Source organism: Mirounga leonina, unplaced genomic scaffold, assembly GCF_011800145.1.
Source record: "Mirounga leonina isolate KUSES-001 unplaced genomic scaffold, KU_Mleo_1.0 Mir_114, whole genome shotgun sequence".
Taxonomy (NCBI): Eukaryota; Metazoa; Chordata; class Mammalia; order Carnivora; family Phocidae; genus Mirounga; species Mirounga leonina.
The window spans coordinates 13,453,230-13,464,858 of NW_023270265.1; positions in this window are offsets into that span (position 1 = coordinate 13,453,230).

The window sequence follows — 11,629 nt, forward strand, 5'->3', positions numbered from 1 at the left end:
AGAATCATGATTCAGTTGTACGAATCTTTTTGAGCAATTTTAATTGGCAAAAGATCTGCAACAATTTCTTAGGGCAGCAAATGCACCAATAAATGTTGCAAATGGAAATAAATCCTTTTTGCTGGAGAGTGAAAACATGCAGGAGTTTGGTTGTCTCTTAACCAAAGAAAGGAGTGTGTTGTGATGGGTTTTGTTCTAAAAAGAATGCAAAATGTCATCCCCTTCCATCATCCAGGCCGTCATAACAAGTACATGTTTTTGTTATTCTGATTTTACAGATAAAGCAGCTGAGTCTCAGAAAGTTCTAGAACACTTCCGATGGCAAATAGATCAAGGTCGGCTTGCCTGGCTCCAAAACCCACCATCTTTCATCCATGACATTTCAGCTCCCTCCACATAAAGACGAGACGGAAGGTGCAGCACGGTGTTCCTTTTCCGCCAACTGCCCCAGGAGAGGGAAAAGCAGAATCCCAGGGAATCAAGATCTGGCAGAGGTCAGACCATCAGTGTCTTAAGGTGACACCTGTCTTTGTCTAGCTTTGTCTAGCTCTTCTATTTCTGGAATTGTCTGTCCTAATACAGTCCAGATAAATTTCCCTAACATTTTTCCCACATAATTTGAGGGCTCTTTTCTTCCCCTATGAGCCACAATCCGGGGGCTGGTTTTTCTGCAGACTTAGCCCTGGAGAGGTGTGGCTGGGCCAGCACGCAGCCTTCACAGGGGAAGCTGGGCTTGTCGCTCTCTTTTGTAGTTTTCCCGTGGGTTCTGAGCCTGGATTCACGGCAATTCTTGCAGTCTGGGGAAACCCCTGAGCTTCAGATGTCCCCCCAATTCAACTCGGACTTTGCTGACGTCCTGGAGAGCCACCTGGGGTGCTTCCCCAGTCTCTCCCATCTCCCAGAGAGAAGATGGGAAAATGGGCAAAGCTTGTTGGGACTGGTGTTAAGGGTGCACAGGAGGAGGGGAAACACATTTGGGAAAGTTCCCTGTGTCTTCTCTCTGCTCTCCTAGGGAAGCATTTTCTCTCGTCATTTTGGCCATGTCTGTCCTTCTTGCTGGAGAAATTGAGCCCTGGTGTCCATGCACCTCTGGGCTCCTTCCCTGCCTTCCTCCCAGCAAGAGGTCACCTATTGGTGGAAGTGGCTCTTTTCCCTCTCTGAGGTGAGGCTGCACGATGCCGGGGAGGACTCTGGGTTTTCGTGCATGGTCCTGGGTTACCCGTTGCACATTTCCAACAGCATCCTTCCCGCACTGCTTCCCTGGGTCAGGACTGGCCCTCAGGAAGGTAAGAGCCAGCTTCAGGTCCCCACAACCTGCTCCAGGGGCTGAATGGCAGCACTCTTTTGGGATGGCGTGTTGGAGGCCACCAGGCTCCCTTCAGTTTGGCAGGTCAGAGGGGCCCTGATGGAATAAATGGAGGGTGGATGATGGGGGTCAGGACAAGGGCACAAGTCCCTCCCCCCCACCCTCCTCTGGACAGGCCTGCCCCAATGCCCACGTTCCTGGCCAAGCCTTCCCTCTGGCCTGGGGAGACCCCTCCCATGCCCATGCACCCGGCACCATCTCTGGTCCCCTGATATGGAAGCCCTTTCCTGCCTGATGAAAGACGGGTTTAGGTTTAGTTCAAGCAGATTCTGTTTTGCATGAAAAGCTCATCTCTGTTCTTCTGGGAGATTGGCTGTTATTGTCAGAAAGCAAGATGGAAATTGAGAGTGAGGCCAGAGGCTGATTGAGGGCAGGTCGCTGCCTCCTGAGAGTGGGGTGGAGTACATGGAGGGGAGGAGACGGGCCTGCCTCTTCCCTCGCACACTTCTTGGGTCCCAGTGTGGGCAGGCGGCCACCAGTTGCCGTCCTATGCCTGGGCACGTGTGGCAAGGCAGGCCCGATCAGATCAGGGATGTGGTCCTTGCCTTGGCCCCATGCCGGGTGGTTCCACCCGCTTCTGACTATTCTTACTACAAACAGCCTCCAGTTAGCCTGCTTCCTGGGGACTCTCTGAGAAAGAGATTATATGAAAGTAACACAATCACATCTTGAATAAACTTTGAAATTAAATTTTACTGAACAGTTAATTCCAACAGAAACAGCTATTTAGAGAAAGAACTTTCCAACATGAGTTTGTTCTGGCCACCGACCTCCACACGCCCACCCCATGTACACCCACAACGCACCCCGCCAGGTCCCCGCCTGCACACACAGGCATCAGCTTTGGGGAACAGGAACATGGGGCCAGGGGGGTACGGCAGGTGCTCGGGCCTGGTCTTGGGCCCCGGGCCGGCAGTCTTCACACTATGGTTCAAATCCCATTATGCCACTGCTGGGCTTCCCCGCCTTCACTGCAAACCTTTTCACCATTGTCCTTCCTCCTTGACCTAATTTCTCTCTCCTGGTCACAGCAGACACCGCGAAATATCTCACATGCTGGAAGCTTCCTCTCTCTTCCTCTGCTGGTACCTGCCCAGAGGGGAAGGAGGTCACATTCATCAAGTGTCCTCCAAACAGGCAAATACTATGCCCACTTTCTAGATGAAGAAATAAAGGCTCAGAGACACCCTTGTGGTGCTAGAACGAGATAGACGTGCCCGGCCCGAGGGTCGGTGGCCGGTGGACACGGCCGCTCCCACGCCACCCCGGGGCCTCTGTCCCTGACTCGTGGCTTTGGCTGCTTTCTCCCCGGGGCCCCCCCTCGCACTGGCCTGCTGCCTGAGCACTTCCGCACATGGCTTCTGGCTGGCTTGTAGGTGCTGGTATTTATGCCCCTTAGGGAAGCACCATGTCTAAGTTGCAAAAGTCGACTTCCTCCCTGAGACACCGAAGAGCACAGCCCCTCAGGAACCAAAACAAGCCCTTCTCTGTCAAACTTTCTAGACCTTTAACCTGCCTCCCCGCGACTTGTGAGAACCCAGGGCTTCTTGACCACCTACCTCTAGGACCTCCCTGATGGGTCAAGGTGGCATATATGACCCTCCCCCATGGGAGGTCCTGGGTCTCAGCCATTCTTTGAACTTTCCCTCATACAGACAAGAAAAAAAAGAGTCTAGCTGAGAATCTTAGAACGGTGACAGAGTAGAGAATACACTGGGCTCCCTCCACAGTCGCCCCTGGCACACTGAGAGCATCACCTAAAGCCGTCGTCACCCCTGCGGAAGGCAGGCAGCTTGCATTAGCCACTCTCGACCCTCCACCCAGGCAGAGGATTCCTCATGGAGATACTGGTGTCGTCAGGAAAGGAAATGGATGCTGGGTGGGGAGAAACAGTAAATATGCCCTTGGACCAGCTGGGAGCCTCAGGGCGCTGTGCACGTGGAGTCAGGGGCCCGTGGGGTATGGATGAGAAAGAGGATCGGAGCAAAGGTGCTGGCAGGTCCTGGGCACCTCCTGTGTGCTCTGGTGACTTTCGTCCACTCAATCCGTGGGAAATTGCTCTCATGCTCTTATAGGAAAAGGAACTCAGGGCTCACCCACGTGGACAGATCTCCACAGCTACGTGCGGCACTTTGTGAACCCAAGCAGGTCAGACAGTTACAAGTGCACATTATGTGAAAAACTCGGAAATGTGTCTTATTACAAACATCATATATGCACCAAGAGCTGGGTGCCTCTACTGGGTATTTACCCCAAAGATACAAAAGTAGGGATCCAAAGGGGTACATGCACCCCGATGTTTATAGCAGCAATGTCCACAATAGCCAAACTGTGGAAAGGGCCAAGATGTCCATCGACAGATGAATGGATAAAGAAGATGTGGTGTGTGTGTATACACACACACACACTGGAATATTACGCAGCCATCAAAAGGAATGAGATCTTGCCATTTGCAACGACGTGGATGGAACTGGAGGGTATTATGCTGAGTGAAATAAGTCAAAAAGAGAAAGACATGTATCATATGATCTCACTGATATGAGGAATTCTTTTTTTTTTTTAATTTTTTTTTTTAAAGATTTTATTTATTTTTTAGAGAGCAAGCGAGAGGGAAACAGCATGAGAGGGGAGAGGGTCAGAGGGAGAAGCAGGCTCCCCGCTGAGCCGGGAGCCCGATGTGGGACTCGATCCCAGGACCCTGGGATCATGACCTGAGCCGAAGGCAGACGCTGAACCATCTGAGCCACCCAGGCGCCCGATATGAGGAATTCTTAATCGCAGGAATCAAACTGAGTGTTGTTGGAGTGGGGGGGTGGGGTGGGAGGGATGGGGTGACTGGGTGATAGTCACTGGGGAGGGTATGTGCTCTGGTAAGCGCTGTGAATTGTGCAAGACTGTTGAATCTCAGATCTGTACCTCTGAAACAAATAATGCAATATATGTTAAGAAAAAAAAAAGAAGAAGAGGGTAGCGGGAGGGGAAGAGTGAAGCAGGGGAAATTGGAGGGGTAGACGAACCATGAGAGATGGTGGACTCAAAAAAACAAATGGGGTTCTAGAGGGGAGGGGGGTGGGAAGATGGGTTAGCCTGATGGTGGGTATTGAGGAGGGCACGTTCTGCATGGAGCACTGGGTGTTGTGCACAAACAATGAATCATGGAACACTTCATCTAAAACTAATGATGTAATGTATGGGGATTAACATAAGAATAAAAAAAAAAAAGAGCTGGGTGCCTGTAATGGACATGACAGTCCTGCATCGAAGAGGACTGTCCTTAAACCTAATAAATGTGTTCCCATTGTCAGAGTGGAATTGAAACTGTCAAGCGTCTGGGGTGTTCCACAGAGGACCCAGGTCTTACAGAACTTTGTCATGTGAGCAAGTTTGAGAATCACCAGCCAAAAGGATCCAGCCCAAACCTCCTCCCTGAGGCAGAAGGGAAGGGCATTCCAGAAAGAGGGCACCGCGTGTGCAAAGGGAGAAGGTGGGGAAGGATGCTGTGCTCCCTGAATGGAGAGAAGGTTGGCGTGAGGGAACTTAGGCTGTAGGACTGGAGGGAGGGAGGGAGATGTGCCAGGCTGTGTCCTGGCCAGGACAGTGTGTGGAGGGCCTGGTTCAGCCAGACAAGGACAGGGGTCTTCCCCCCCAGGCAGGCAGGAGCCCCCGGCAGATGGTGGGCAAGATGTGTGAGCAGATTTCCTCCTTGAGAGATTTTTCTGGCAGCCAGGTGAAGGGCGCATTGGTGGAGAAGGCAACAGAGGAAGCTGTTGTCAGAGATGACCAGAGCTGAGAGCAGGACCTGCGGTGGGCAGTGTGGGCAGAGGGGCAGAAGCTGGGGGAGAGAGGCAGCCCCAGGTATTCGGGAAGCTCTCACCGAAACGTGAGGTCAGCATCCACGTGGGTTGGCGTGGACCTAGGAGGACCTCAAGCTGTTGCTCGGGGATGTGGCTGTGAGGTGGCCTTGGAGACCAAGGGCTGGGATCCCTGCCGTTTCTCTGGGAGCCATGAGGGCTCCTCTGCCAGGGTGGCAGCAGGCCCCCCATCCTGCCCCTGCCCCATATGCACAGGAACACATGTGATGTTGCTAATAGAAAGGGGGATGGCTGACCTTTAATGTTGTCCTGTGTCACCCAAAGCTTTCCCGCCCCCTCTCACTCACACCTGGCTCTTTCGGGGTTCTTTCTTCTTGTCTTCTTCCCACACCATGGAGGCAGGGGCACCAGCCCCTGTGCCTTCCTCTGCTGGGAAGTCAATGATTTTCAGCTTCCCTCCCCATCCCAACCCCGGCGGGGGCCCTGGGCCCAGCCTGCCTGCAGGGCGCCCACTCCATACGCTTGCACGGCCCTCCCCCACCGGTCCCGGACCCTCCCTGCTGTCTGACAGCCCCCCCCGCCGCCACGATTTAATTACACTTCTTTTCTTCCCTCTGCACAGCAGTCCCTGGATTCAGTAGGACTTGGGGGATGGAACTGTCCTGCCTCGAGCACGTCCAGGAACCTGCTAGGCCTTTCTCCACAAACGCAGGTGGACGAGGTGCTTCACAAAGCTGTAGTTTGTGCCGGGGACAGGAACCAGGCAGTCTGCCATCAGCCCGGCCCTTGCCAGAACCGTGTCCCAGTGAGCTTTCCGGGAGACAAGACTCTAGCATGGAGCCTGCCGAAGGGGCTGCAGTGAGGGGAGGACCCTGAGCATGTCTGGATCTGAGTATGTTGTGTGGTTGGGACCACAGTGGGCGTGGCTTAAGGGCAAGTCAATAGGTCACAGAAAGGATTCTGGATTGGGGGGGGGTGGGCTGTGCTTTCACAGTCCCACAAGGGCAGAGGGTCACAGTACAAGGGCACAGGATGGGCCCCACGTGTGGCACAGGTGGCCAAGGTGAGTCCTGAGTCACTCAGCCCATGGGGAGGGACACTAAGGGCATCAGAGGGCCACCAAAGGAGAACTTCCAGGGCCTGGGCAGGTGCTCCTGCCCCCTCCAAAGGCCTTGCTCATCTGATCCCTGAAGCCAGGACCTGTCCTCTTCCCTTCTCTCTGAGACCTTTGGCAGAAACGTGAATCTTCATCAGCCCTGGAACAGAGCTGCCAAAGCCCCCCAGTTCCCTGGCACGGTGCTCAGGGGATAATCCCAATCAGTTACCCCAACCACTTCCCCTAATCACTCACCCCAGTCAATCAGCCAGGTTTGCACAGGAACCCAGGGCCAGTGTGCCTCTGACCCACCTTGTTTGCCACCTTCACTCCCCACCTTGGAGAGGCCAAGCTTTCTGCAAAGCCCACACATAAAGCCTTCTCAGTCATTTATATCTTGTTGTACATTAACTCACTAGTCCTATATTTGATAAACACCCTCTGACCCAACGTCCGCCCCAGACACAGTACAGGGCCAGCAGAGGGAAGGGAATCAAGATGAACAAGGCGCAGCCTGTTCCCACGGAGCCTCTAGGGAGAGAGAAGGGGAGTACAGCTGCAGCTGGGCAGATCCCCACAGCGGGACTCCAAGGGACCAGCCTGACTGTCATGGGGGAGGTGATGTGGAATCAGGCCTGGGAGGATGGATATGCTCCTATCGGCAGAAGCAGGAGACACCCCAGAATTGGGAAAGACATAAAGCAAAGCAAGGAATAGGACAGTGCCAGACCCTCTGAGAAATAGCTGGATAGGCGATTGATAGAACACAGCGTAGGTCTGGGTAGGAGGGAAAGAGCAGGTGACCTTGGACACAGACTGCAAACGGCCCAGAATGCTAAGCTAAGCTTGGACTTGATTAATCGACAGGGGGCAAATGGGATCATTTGGGGTGAGGCGGGGCAGAGCAGAGGGGACTGCAGGGAGGGGCCTAGAGCCCCAGCACCTGAGCAGGCAGCCAAGGTCACGTGAGCGTGGCAGGGAGGCCAGGGAGACAGGCCAGCTGAGTGGCAGCAGGACAGGACTTCTCGGCACCCCGACCTCTCCTGCCACACAGCCAAGCAGGGAAGGGTAGAGTCAGGGAGCTCCCTCCAGGAAGACTGGGCCAGGGGTGCTGCAGGCCGCCCTCCCCCAGACCGCCACCCCAACCATCAGCAGCCTCGCCTCTTTGTTTCTGCTATATCCCAGAGCATCTCTGCTAGGGAGAAGGTGAGCGGAGTGTCACTGGGTTCTCATTTTGCCTGCCTTCTCTGCTTTAATCACCTAAACTGATGTGAAAGTGGCCAAGCCTATAGCAAAGACAAGGGAGAAATACTTGCATCTTTTGAGCTGGTGTCGGAGCATCAGGTCGGGTCCGAGGCCCGGCAGCCTCCAGCCACCGACTGTGCCGTCTGTGCGGTCCCTCTCCAGCCGGGAAGGGCACGTCTAGCCTGGGCAGGCCCAGCTGCAGCCCCGCCACGGGGACCCCTCTGCTCTTCACGCTCCATCGAGTTTTCAATTGACTGTAGCTTCCTTTTCAGAAATCCTATTTGGCTTCAAAGTTACAGAAGATTGTTCTCCCTGGGGACTGCCGAGATGTTCAAAGTTTGCCTCCCAGAGATGACCGGAATTTGCCTGAAGTGTTTTTTAAAAAAGGGGTGATAACACCATCATTGTCCTTGACCCTCAAATGCAAAAATTAAAAATGTGCAGACGTAAAGCGATCTTGAAAATCTCATGGAAGTATATTCTCTTTAGAGCTGAGGCCAAAATTCAAAATTTCCTCCCCAGGAAGACACAGAAGGCACAGATTAAGAGAAAATTATCAAGGTACTGAGACCACTCCAGGTCTCTAAACACAAAACTTTAAGACCTCACAGCCCTTAATATGGGACAAGACTGGAAATGCAAACATGGATAAAATCTGTGCTATAATTTCAAATGGAGAGGAATGCAGGGGAGAATGGGTTAAAGAGTGACAAGGCTGCAGGGTTGCTATTGTAGGGGGTCAGGCAGGACCCCCTGAGGAGATGTTATCAGAGAAGAAGCCAGAGGGACAGGAAGGAATGGGCTGTGTTAAAAAGTGAGTGAGGAGTGGGGCACCTGGGTGGCTCAGTCGGTTAAGCGGCTGCCTTCGGCTCAAGTCATGATCCCAGCGTCCTGGGATCGAGCCCCGCGTCGGGCTCCCTGCTCAGTGGAGAGCCTGCTTCTCCCTCTCCCTCTGCCTGCCACTCTGCCTACTTGTGCTCTCTCTCTCTCTGTCAAATAAATAAATAAAATCTTTAAAAAAAAAAAAAAGTGAGTGAGGAGGATGGCAGGAGGATGGAATGTGCAATGGTCCTAGGGTGGGAGTGAGCTGGGCACGTTCAGGAACCGCAGACTGGGTGGTGTGGCTGGAGAGAGTGTGCAAGTGGGAGTGAGAGGAGATGAGGTCGGCGGGGAAGGTAGAGTCCATGTCCTTTAAGGCAGGAGTCAGCAAACTGGCTCAGTAAAGGGTCACTTAGTAGATATTTACACTTTGTGGCCACACCATCTACGAAAGTAGTCATAGACAGTATGTAAACGAATGAGTGTGGCTGTGTTCCAATAAAACTTTATTTTTTTTTAAGATTTTATTTATTTTTTGACAGAGAGAAACACGGTGAGAGAGGGAACACAAGCAAGGGGAGTGGGAGAGGGAGAAGCAGGCTTCCCGCAGAGCAAGGAGCCCAATGCGGGGCTCAATCCCAGGACCCTGATCCTGACCTGAGCTGAAGGCAGACGCTTAACGACTGAGCCACCCAGGCACCCCCCAATAAAACTTTATTGATAAAGATAGGCAGTGGGCCAGATTTGGCCAGAGGGCCACAGCTTGCTGACCCTTGTTCTGGAGCCCTGTAGGCCAGGATGAGAACTTTTACGTTTCTTGTTAATGTGATAGAAGCCATTTGAGGACTTTGAGCCTAAGAATAAAGTAATCTGACTTATGTTCTAGATCATTCTGGCTGCTGCATGGAGAAGGGATTACAGGGCAAGAGCGCAAGTGGAAGCGGGGAGACGAGTTTGAAGCTGTTAACGTTCCTTGGGCAGGAGAGAAAGAAGAGTGGCCCTGCAGTGACCGGGCCGGTATGCATGCCACTCACCTGCGTCCCTAGGTCTCCTCCTGGCTCCGTGATAGGATTGCACTTCCCACCCCTGTAAAATATGGTGTGGACATGCAGTTTTTTATCGGCTTCAACCAGTAAAAAGTGAGAAGTAAAAACCTCGAAGAGCTAGTGCATAATTCTTTCTTTGCCATTCCATGATGACGTTACCAATTCCAGAAACTCTGCCTGTCTGCCTGGGTCCTTAAGTGAGGATGACATGGAACAGAACCCCTCAAGCAGCTGCAATTCATGTGTAACAAGAAAGAAACTTCCATTAAATTAAACTGCTGAGAGTTGGGCATTTTTTTGTCAGGAGGCATCACCTAGCTCCTCTGACTGATACACTTGGGCTTGGGAGGTAAAGCTAAGGGGCCACAGTAAGTAAAGCTTGTGGGGCTTGCTGATAAATTAGTTATAGTTAGTTTGAGAATGAGAGCTAGAGGATGAATCCTAGGGAACGAGGCCCGAGCAGCCGGGAGAAGGACGGCCCCATTTAATGAGAAGCAGAGGTTGGGGAGGAGCCCCGGGTCTCCTGTAAGACTATCTACGTTTAAATAACAGTTCACCACTTACCAGCTATGTAACTTGAGCACCTTGACTGCCTTCTCATGCCAAGTTCCCTTGGTCTGTACAGCAGGGATAAAAATAGTATCTATTTGATAGGTCTGGCAAGAGGATTCATGGAGCTAATTTAAGCAAGCTACGGAGCCCAGCCCCTGGCGCAGAGGAATTCCAAAATAAATGTTAGCTATTGTCATTACCATCGTTGTCATCAAGATTATTATTATTATTATTATTATCAGTATCTTAAGAGCCTGGTTTGTTTTGAGTCAATGCCCTGCGCTGGGTCTGTTCCAGGTACCCTGAGAAGTCAAATTTCTGTACCTGTGTTGCTGCCAATAAGAGTCCAGCCTGGCCTGGCCTTCCCTTAGCCCCTCCTCCAGACAGACCGAGCGCAGACACTAGCCAGCCCGCTGTCTGGCCCCCACTCCCTGGCTCAGCTTCAAACGGCCGTTGCTTACAGACCGACTACAGGGGGCCTGGCCTTGCTTCCGTCTGCTTTTCCCAACTCCAGATGGCCTGAGAGGACCAGCATGGGGGACTTTTATTTCTGTAGTGAAGCCAGGGCGAGAGAACAATGCTGGCTGGCATGACTCTGGCATGGTTTTCCCTTTATCCTGGATTGCCCCTGTCTGGGGGGCAGCTGGAATCACAACAGAGGTTCTAGTAAGTTCTAGAACAACATCTCTCAATAGTGGCAACTCCTTGGTCATAAAGAGGAGGGAAACATGAGCACGGCGTTTGCATATTGGTCCTCCCAGGTTGAATTAAATGGTTATTTTTCCAGGTCAGAATGCCCCTTTTGGAGGTTTTGTGGTGGAGGCTGTGGTGCACCCAGGGCCGCCCACCCCTTTCGGACCAAGTCCCTAGTCCCCCAGCTGTCAGCGGTGTTGGCCACCAGCAGCTCGAAGCTGAGGTGATGGCTACGTCAGTTCCTAGGACCAGCTCATACTCCGAGACTGGTCAGTGCAGAGATACGAAGGTCCAGCCCCCTCACTCACCTCAGGACCGCTCCCCGGGGCCGTGTTGGCACCTGCCCTCCCTCTGCGAGTGGTTGAGGCACCTGTTGGAACTGTCTCGTGGCTCAACGTCTCCCTCTGTCTAAGCCTGCTTCCCTGACCTTTCCCATGTGTTGTTCTGGTTAACACCCCCCACAAACTTCCTGCATGAAGATCAGACTCCGAGCCTCTTCCAAGGGAACTCTATCTGTGGTGGGGACAAGCGGGAAGGACCTAGATCAAAGTCATGTGCAATGCTTTGTCTCACAGGGAGGGGGTCAGGTCTCTTATCACCTAAAAGCAAACATATTTAGAAGAGAAGAGAAAACTCCTTAGTGTTCCCTTGGTCACTACTTGTGATTCTTCCCCTGCAGGTGCTGCCCAATCCTGTGGGGACATCCTAAGCCCTGGGCCCCTAAGCAGACTCTTGGGCCTGCAAAGTCACCCACAACGTTCCCCCTCCACCCCTCTGTCATTGCGGCAAGAAGATATTTCCCCAAAGTCCACTGTCCCAGACAGAGACTTCCTGTCGGGGGATTGCCCTGCTCCCATGTTAAGTGGGTGCAGATGCACCTGTGCTCCCCACTTCCTCTAGATGTGCAGGAAAACCTGAGATTGATTTAGGATACGGTGTATGTGGACTCCTTGAAATTATGTGCAAAATTATAATAATACTCTTTTTTTAGACACAGAGA